A 359-nucleotide genomic window follows, 5' to 3' on the forward strand; every position below is an offset into this window, starting at 1 on the left:
AGCAATTGGCTAATATTAGACATCATTTAGTCGCCAGAGTGAAGATTTAGTGGCATATGCGAGTGATTTACTCGCAATGTAGAGGGTTGATATGACCCCTTTAATAGAAGCTGCTTTTATCTTTGTGTTGCTTTGATTTGGAGATGAGGTGTCTGAAGCGTTTTGTTGTGAATAAGGCAGTTTATTGTTAAGTCTTGTGTCTCTCTCTCTGTGTGTGTGTCTCTCTCTGTGTGTGTGTGTGTGTGTGGTGGTGGCGGCGTGTGTGTGTCTGTGAGTGTGTGTGTGTGTGTGTCTGTGTGTGTGAGTATGTGTCTGTCTGTGTGTGTGTGTGTGTGTGTGTGTGTGTGTGTCTGTGTGTG

General features: G+C 44.3%; 1 protein-coding gene across 1 annotated transcript in view; it reads left to right on the forward strand.

The window, feature by feature from the left end:
* iars1 (isoleucyl-tRNA synthetase 1) overlaps positions 1–359 on the forward strand; it is a 102,003-nt gene that overhangs the window by 2,401 nt on the left and 99,243 nt on the right. The window lies entirely within an intron of this gene.

Source organism: Sinocyclocheilus rhinocerous, unplaced genomic scaffold (assembly GCF_001515625.1).
Source record: "Sinocyclocheilus rhinocerous isolate Xijiao unplaced genomic scaffold, SAMN03320098_v1.1 scaffold542, whole genome shotgun sequence".
In the NCBI taxonomy this organism is placed as follows: domain Eukaryota; kingdom Metazoa; phylum Chordata; class Actinopteri; order Cypriniformes; family Cyprinidae; genus Sinocyclocheilus; species Sinocyclocheilus rhinocerous.